Source organism: Zea mays, chromosome 4 (assembly GCF_902167145.1).
Source record: "Zea mays cultivar B73 chromosome 4, Zm-B73-REFERENCE-NAM-5.0, whole genome shotgun sequence".
Classification (NCBI taxonomy): Eukaryota; Viridiplantae; Streptophyta; class Magnoliopsida; order Poales; family Poaceae; genus Zea; species Zea mays.
This window is the reverse complement of record NC_050099.1, coordinates 6,286,345-6,295,082: the sequence shown is the minus strand read 5'-3', so window position 1 is coordinate 6,295,082 and position 8,738 is coordinate 6,286,345.

Genomic DNA, 8,738 nt, shown 5'->3' with positions numbered 1-8,738 from the left:
GGGGCATTAAGTTTGACATCGTCTCCCCTTTGGAAGCCAATGCCATCCTTGATGCCAGGGCGTCTCCCATTATAGAGCATACTTCTAGCAAATTTAAATTTTTCATTTTCTAAGTTATGCTCGGCAATTTTAGCATCTAATATTGCTATATGATCATTTTGTTGTTTAATTAAAGCCATGTGATCATGAATAGCATTAATATCAATATCTCTACATCTAGTACAAATGGAAACATGCTCAACACTAGATGTAGAGGGTTTGCATGAATTAAGCTCAACGATCTTAGCACGCAAGATATCATTATTATCTCCAAGATCGGAAATTGTAACATTGCAAACATCTAGTTCTTTAGCCTTAGCAATTAAATTTTCATTTTCTACTCTAAGGTTAGCAAGAGAAACATTTAAATCTTCAATCCTAGCAAGAAAATCATCATTATTATCTCTAGGATTGGGAATTGAAACATCACAAACATGAGAATCAACCTTAGCATTTAATCTAGCATTTTCATTTCTAAGGTTGTCAATGGTCTCATGGCAAGCGCTTAGCTTACTAGACAATTTCTCACATTTTTCTACCTCTAGAGCATAAGCATTTTTAACCTTAACATGCTTTTTATTTTCCTTGATTAGGAAGTCCTCTTGGGAGTCCAAGAGGTCATCCTTTTCATGGATGGCACTAATTAGCTCATTAAGTTTTTCCTTTTGTTCCATGTTAAGGTTGGCAAAAAGAACGCGCAAGTTATCCTCCTCATTGCTAGCATCATCCTCATCACTAGAGGTTTCATATTTAGTAGAGGATCTTGATTTTACCTTCTTCCTTTTGCCATCCTTTGCCATGAGGCACTTGTGGCCGACGTTGGGGAAGAGGAGTCCTTTGGTGACGGCGATGTTGGCGGCGTCCTCGTCGGAGGAGGAGTCGGTGGAGCTCTCGTCGGAGTCCCACTCGCGGCACACGTGGGCATCGCCGCCCCTCTTCTTGTGGTACCTCTTCTTTTCTTTCCTTCTTCCCTTTTTGTCGTTATCCCTGTCACTGTCACTTGATAATGGACATTTAGCGATAAAGTGACCGGGCTTACCACACTTGTAGCAAACCTTCTTGGAACGGGATTTGCAATCCTTCCCCTTCCGTTGCTTGAGGATTTGGCGAAAGCTTTTGATGATTAAAGCCATCTCCTCATTGTCGAGCTTGGAGGCGTCGATTGGTTGTCTACTTGGTGTAGACTCCTCCTTCTTTTCCTCCGTCGCCTTAAATGCCACCGGCTGTGCCTCGGACGTGGAGGGTTCGTCAAGCTCGTTGATCTTCTTTGATCCTTTAATCATGCATTCAAAGCTCACAAAATTCCCGATAACTTCCTCGGGGGTCATTTGAGTATATCTAGGATTACCACGAATTAATTGAACTTGAGTGGGGTTAAGGAAAATGAGTGATCTAAGAATAACCTTAACCACCTCGTGGTCATCCCACTTCTTGCTCCCGAGGTTGTGCACTTGGTTCACCAAGGTCTTGAGCCGGTTGTACATGTCTTGTGGCTCTTCCCCTTGGCGAAGTCGAAAGCGTCCGAGCTCCCCCTCGATCGTTTCTCGCTTGGTGATCTTTGTTAGTTCATCACCCTCGTGCGCGGTCTTGAGGAGGTCCCAAATTTCCTTTGCATTCTTCAACCCTTGCACCTTGTTGTATTCCTCTCTATTTAGAGAGGCCAAGAGTATGGTTGTGGCTTGGGAGTTGAAGTGCTCGATTTGGGCCACTTCGTCCGTATCATAATCCTCATCCCCTACAGAAGGTACCTGTGCTCCAAACTCAACAACATTCCATATACTTTTGTGGAGTGAGGTTAGATGAAATTTCATTAAATCACTCCACCTAGCATAATCTTCGCCATCAAAAGTTGGCGGTTTGCCTAATGGAACGGAAAGCAATGGAGTATGTCTAGATGTACGGGGATAGTGTAAGGGAATCTTACTAAACTTCTTGCGCTCTTGGCGCTTAGAAGTTACGGACAGTGCATCGGAGTTGGAGGTAGATGTTGATGAAGTGTCGGTCTCGTAGTAGACCACCTTCCTCATCCTTTTGTGCTTGTCTCCTTTCCGATGCGACTTGTGGGAAGAAGATTTCTCCTTCTTCTCCTTGTGGTGTGAGGAAGAAGATCTTTTCTCCTTCCGTTTGGAGGAGTCCTTCTTCTTCTCCTTCCTCTTGGTGCGGGACTCTTCCGATGAAGTGCTCCCTTGGCTCGTAGTGGGCTTTTCGCCGGTCTCCATCTCCTTCTTGGCGTGATCTCCCGACATCACTTCGAGCGGTTAGGCTCTAATGAAGCACCGGGCTCCGATACCAATTGATAGTCGCCTAGAGGGGGGGTGAATAGGGCGAAACTGAAATTTACAAATATAAACACAACTACAAGCCGGGTTAGCGTTAGAAATATAATCGAGTCCGCAAAAGAGGGCGCAAAACAAATCGCAAGCGAATAATGAAGTGAGACACGTGGATTTGTTTTACCGAGGTTCGGTTCTCTCAAACCTACTCCCCGTTGAGGAGGCCACAAAGGCCGGGTCTCTTTCAACCCTTCCCTCTCTCAAACGGTCCCTTGGACCGAGTGAGCTTCTCTTCTCAAATCACTTGGGAATCAAACTTCCCGCAAGGCCCACCACACGATTGGTGCCTCTTGCCTCAATTACAAGTGAGTGTTTGATCACAAGAAAGAATGCGAAAGAAAAGAAGCGATCCAAGCGCAAGAGCTCAAATGAACACTACAAATCACTCTCTCTAATCACTAATGCTTTGTGTGGAGTTGGGAGAGGATTTGATCTCTTTTGGTGTGCTTTGCAATGAATGCTAGCTCTTGTATAGTGGTTGGAAGCTGGAAAACTTGGATGTAATGAATGGTGGGGTGGTTGGGGTATTTATAGCCCCAACCACCAACTTGACCGTTGGTGGAGGCCGTCTGTTCGATGGCGCACCGGACAGTCCGGTGCACACCGGACAGTCCGGTGCCCCAGCCACGTCACCAGTTCCGTTGGATTCCGACCGTTGGAGCTTCTGACTTCTGGGCCCGCCTTGATGTCCGGTGGCGCACCGGACATGCACTGTAGAGTGTCCGGTGCGCCTGCTCTCGCGTGCCTGACGACTGCGCGCTTCTGTCACGCATTAAATGCGCCTGCAGGTGACTGTTGGCGCGAAGTAGCCATTGCCCCGAGGATGCACCGGACAGTCCGGTGTACACCGGACAGTCCGGTGAATTTTAGCGGAGCAGCTGAAGTGAAAACCCGAGGCTGGCGAGTTCTGGAGGCCGCCCTTCCTTGGAGCACCGGACATGTCCGGTGTACACCGGACAGTCCGGTGAATTATAGCGGAGTGGCCTCTGAAAATTCCCGAAGGTGGCAAGTTTGAGTTGGAGTCCTCTGGTGCACCGGACACTGTCCGGTGTACACCGGACAGTCCGGTGCCCCTGACCAGAGGTGCCTTCGGTTGGCCCTTTGCTCATTTGTAGAATCCAAAACTTGATCTTTTTATTGGCTGAGTGTGAACCTTTTGCACCTGTATAACTTATACACTAGAACAAACTAGTTAGTCCAATTATTTGTGTTGGGCAATTCAACCACCAAAATTAATTAGGGACTAGGTGTAAGCCTAATTCCCTTTCACTTTTGCGCCCTATGCTTCCGCTTTTGTGTGACCGCGCCCTGTCTGCAACACTAGACACCTCCTCATGTCAGTAGCATCAGCAGGTCCGGCACCCGAGCCCTCCTGACGTCGGGACCAATTGGCAGTACTGCATTTGGTATGAAATTGAATAAACCACACATTCAAGCACCGCTCATATGTTCTATTCCATGTCTGTACAGTATTTGTAGTCAACTAAATTTACAACGCTTTCAATCTAGCACTTCAAAATTAGTAATAAAGTTTTAGATTGTAGACAGTGTATTCACTACTCAGTTTAGTCAAGGAATATCTATCACCAAATTAGCAGCAATTAATTCTCTATGGGTCTAATGTGCATCAATAGATTAGATATGTCATATCAACAAATGGGTGCTTGGCAAGCACAACCGTCTAAACAAGGCAAGTGTGGTTCTTCCTTGTATACTGACCATTGCCTTGGAAAATTTTCATAGCTTTACTAAAGCACATCTGCAGTTGTTTGATAGCAAGGATGGAAAGCCCAAGTACCCTCGCCGGTGGGTGATTATCCCCTCCATTTTGGTGAAGTGGTGGCGACTGTTGGTCATTACATTGAGATTCAATGTCTACAGCGTCCCCAACACATAGACATTTGTACTAATCGTGCCAATTTAGCATTTGAGCTTCGATTCCATTATCCGAAAATATGGATTTCATTTTATTTTTTCTTCTTCGTTAATGTCACTATCTCACGTTGTTCTCAATACGATCGAAGATTCATCTGATTTTGTCACATTTTTTGCCTCCATTTGTCCACACACAAGTGGATGTAGGCATAATTTTGTTTTGCCACTTTTTTGTTGTCGTCCTGACCCCGCATATCTCACCTGAAGCTTGCAATGCTTGGCACTATTGCCATCAATTTTGTTGCACTGCATACAGCTTCAAGGAATCAAGGTGAATGATGACTCGCAGACTCACAGTGTAATTATTAGCTATTATGTGGAGTACAAAACTCGTAGACTCGCAGACTCACATTGGGATTCAAGGTTATTACTTTTGTTATGTTTTTTTTAGATACCAAAGTAACCTTGGTAACAACAATAAGAGGGTTGACCTCTTTGATATGTGTGCTGGAAGTAGTGAGCCTGCTGCTGAGGACAACATTCAAATGGCATCAGGTGAAATTAGTTTTTAACTTCATCACAAACTCACAATTGATAATTTTATATTGGTCTGTAAAACTTCAAGCATGTCAAAGCTCATATCCTTGACATTAACTTACGATATTTTAAAACATTAGAGCTGCTACTGCTAGGCTGCACGGATTTCCTTCTGCCTTGCTCCTTGCCTTGAGTTGATGATAATATTTATGGTTCTATACAATCATGTATGACGATAATATTTTTGCCATCAGAAAATGGAGGCTGGAATTACAACGGGAACAAAGGAGGTGGTGGTGGCCGAGGACGAGGCAACTGGGGATATGGTGGTATGTACAGTCTGTCATCTCAGTAATCTCTGCTCTATATATTTTTGCAGATTTAGTCATGACTAAAAATTTGAGTCCATTTTTGGGGTCCTTTTTTATTTCGGTATGTGATGCATATATGGCTCATGCATTTTGTAATGCATCATCTCATGATTCTATAGCAGTATTGAAAGCCATGCTGTCAATGTTGTGATGTAGGACTTTGTATTAATTTTCCACCAATGAAATAGATTGATAGTTTTCATTTTAGTACTTCTCTAGCTAGACTCATCTTTAGTTAATCATGCAGTTCTAGCCGTACAAAAAAGTCATCTGATTGTGATAAGCGACTAAGTCTACTATGAAAATTCTTCTGGTTGGAGGTGATCTAGGTTTACCACCCTTTTTTTAAACTTCCCATTGCGTAAGGTCTCTGCTGGTGAAGTTGAAAAATAGTGCATCTGAAATTATTCACACGTGCTCTATTTGACCTGATCGCTAAAATTATTCACATGTGCCCCCAGTCCCTAGATCACTTATACATGACGGTTTCAGTCGACGAGTTACTGTCGTGTCTGCCTAAAAATCCCTCTTCTACTTCTATTATTGTACCATCATATCATGCCCTTGTTTTGGCAAATTGATTGTCAGGTGCTTAATACTATGATAGCTAAAACAATTTGGAAATTAGAACCAGGTAATATGTTTGACAAATCCATACAAACTTAACTTTTGGTAAATCCATACAACACTTGCATTTGATGCACTTAACTTTCGATATTTCCCTAGGTGGTGAGTGATGATCTGAGCCTGATTACCTTTCTCTGCTTTTTGCATTTTGTGTTCCACCCTATGTTCCTCGAATTCTTACATGTTAATATGTTTAATGCAGGCCATAATTACTGAAATCAATGAAAAGCTTGGTGTTGCTGTGCAAGAAGGTGATACCGATTGTGATGCTTAATTGATTGAGAAGACAGAAGATGTAAATAAATAAAAATCAACATGCTTATTGTAAAAAATCAGTAAGATTTTGTTGATGTTATCCTTTAGTAACACGTTATCTTTATTAGGAAGTGAAGTATGGTATTGGATAGGCTGCAAAGTGAATCGTGAGTTGTCCCTAATATCGTGAATTGTCCATAGCATAGTATCTGAATTTACTCCTGGTTGTATTCTATATAATGCCATGTAATATATTTGAGCACTAGATATCTGCCTTCAATTTTCTCTTGACGTTCCCTTGCATTATTATATACTCCTTATTAATAATTAGGATATGGTGCATGCACGTCCCTTGCGTGATTATTGTGGTTCTTTTTTATTTTTTCTTTCCTTTTTTAGGCATCCATGTTTATTATATTCCTTAATTAGGATGTGTTGGATGCATGATTGACGTTTCCTTAATTAGGATCGGGTGCATGCACGTTCCCTTTGCCTGATTATTGTGTTTCTTTTCTTATTCCGTGTTTCCTTTTTTAGGGCATACATGATTATATTCCTTAATTAGGATCTGTTGTATACATGATTGATGTTTCCTCGTGTGACTTATTGTGTTTCCTTTCTGTAGGATATATTTCTTAACTAAGATATGTTGCATGTATGAATTATGTTTTCGTATTTTTGTTTAATCACAGTTTTTTGTTGTAGTCTCGTCAATTTTTCTGTAGCATCGCACGGGCATGTACCTAGTATATATATATACACTATCGTTAAGATGATATATCTAATTTTTATCTAATAAATTCATAAATCATTCGGTAATATTGTCGGTGTTTTAGACCCGGGGACCCTCAACCGACTAGTAAATCTTATGCTGCGTGTCCCTGCCCGGATGGATTGATGCAAGATGAAACACAAGGTTTATCCTGGTTCGGGCTAGGAAGGCCCTACTTCCAGCAGAGGGAGGATGAGGCTTATATTATCTTGCATCGGGGTGCTTGTATTAGGGGTTACAAGCTTTTTCGAGAGAGGGAACAGATCCCAGGTCTCTTGAGAGGTCTAGTGTTGTGGAGAGGAGGCTGATGTTGAGTGAGCCGTCTCAGTCCGTCTCCTCCTTTTCCCTGGGAAGGCCCTGGGCATCTCCTTTTATAGGTGCAAGGAGGTGACCCAGCTGTACATATGGGGGTGTAGCTATGCGCTAACATGGACGGTGGAGAAGTGCTTGAGTCCTGTAGAAGTGTTGCTGGCGGTATGGCCTGGTCGTCGAGGTGGCCTTGAAGTATGTGTCCTGCTGACGTTCCTTTGATTTCGTAGAGAGCTTGAGGACAGTCGACGTCATGGGCGCATGTCGGGGATCATCATTACCTGTTACTGGAGTAATTTTATGTGACACCGGTCTTGTTCCTTCGTAGCCTGAGGTGGCTAGCTAGGGGAAGGGTAGTGTTGTATTCCCTGTTTGCGTAGTCGGTCCGAGGCCGTTTTGGGCGAGGTGAAGACCTCCTCCCGAGGCCGAGGCTGAGGCCGAGGCCTAGGTCGGGCGAGGCGAAGACCTCCTTCCGAGGCCGAGGCTGAGGCCGAGACCTGGGTCGGGCGTGGCGACGATTCCTTCCAAGGCCGAAGCTGGGGTCAGGCGAGGCGGAACTCCCTGTTGCGCCCGAGGCTGAACTCGGGAGAGGCGGTAACTTACTGTTGTTAGTCTTACCCCGGTGGTTGGCACAGTAGTCGGAACAGGGTGAATAGTGTTGTTATCTTGTCAGAACGATCAGTAAAAGGGTGAAGTGACTGCGGTCATTTTGATCTTGCCCACTGAGGCGCGCGTGTCAGGATAAGGTGTCAGGTGATCCCCGCACTAAATGTGCACGTGATACGGTCGGTGGCAAGGCGGTTTGGTCGAGGTCGCTATGCGACAAAGTTTACTCGAGTTTTGCCTCGGGCCAGCCGGGGGCGCCTCCACTGCCTGAGGGGACCCTCGGGCGAGCCGTGAATCCGTACGTGACTACTGTTTTTGCCCGAGGCTGGACTCGGGTGAGACGGGACCGCGTCCCTCGGTAGACAAGGCCTTAACCCTGAATCGTGCTTACCAGTCTTTTTAAAGATGTTCTCCAGCCATGTTTAGGAATGCCGGGGGTACCCCTAATTATGGTACCCGACAAATATCATCATATATTAAGAGATTTTTTATATTTCGGATTATTCGATTTATTCGGGTTTTAAAGGTTAGGAACCGAACACATATCCTGAAATATAGCATATATATATATAGAAACCGAACTCGAACTCGAAAAAACCTGAATAAACTGACAATTAGATGTATTCTAATTTGGGTTCTGGTTTTAGTTTGTAAAATGTCCACCCCTACTTTGGGCCCTCGCACGCATGCATGGGCATCGGATGCCGTCCCGAGTACGTACACCGGTTTGACTGAGCGTGCATGGAGGGAAGGAACGGCATCAGGCGTTGGCAGCAGTCTGTCGTGCACTTGCGTGCAGGAACGGGCCCGCCGCCGCGGACGGAATGGAATCCCAGGCAGCGGACGTACTGGACAGCGAGCGTCGTCGCCGTCCGTACGGTACCATTGACCAACCAGGAAAGGAGCTACGCATGGCTGCCTCGCCTGACACACGGCTCCACGACAAGGTGAGGCGTGCGGTCAGTGACCGAGCGAGAAGACGAGCGAGGAGAGAGAGAGAGAGAGAGCTCTGCT